Source organism: Frankliniella occidentalis, unplaced genomic scaffold (assembly GCF_000697945.3).
Source record: "Frankliniella occidentalis isolate FOCC.00 unplaced genomic scaffold, Focc_3.1 Scaffold210, whole genome shotgun sequence".
NCBI lineage: Eukaryota > Metazoa > Arthropoda > Insecta > Thysanoptera > Thripidae > Frankliniella > Frankliniella occidentalis.
Window position 1 is genome coordinate 475,968 of NW_026267336.1, and position 586 is coordinate 476,553.

Consider the following 586-nt stretch of genomic DNA (forward strand, 5'->3'; position numbering starts at 1 on the left):
ATCTATCTATCTATCTATCTATCTATCTATCTATCTATCTATCTATCTATCTATCTATCTATCTATCTATCTATCTATCCATCCATCCATCCATCCATCCATCCATCCATCCCGAGGGCAGCCTCCGCCCTTCCCCGTACCCCTCCCCGAACACTCCAATACATGACTTTATTGAGATGTTACCGCGGCATAACGGTCCCGTCTTCGCCGTAAAGTCACGAGCAAAGTGCCGCCCTGGAGCTGTCGTTGGGGCAGGGGGAGTTGGAAGAAAACCAGGGGGGATACCGACAGAATAACGCGTTTTGTTCGAAAACACCCCCCCCCCCAAACGGGCGTTTCCGAAAAGGGGTGAAATACGCGAGGCGCGTGCGTGTGACAGTGTGGGCGGCGCACACACGAGGGCGCGGGCAGCAGGGCCTAACAGGGCGCCTTCACGCCCCGCCCCGCCCCGCCCCGCCCCGCTCGGGGCCGCGCCACGCCGACTTCCCCCTTCACCACTCTCTTTGTCTCGCCCCGGCCGCAGCAGCGGTGGCCTCCGCCAGCCTAATCCTCTACAAAACTCAATTTATCGGTCGGGGTCCCACTG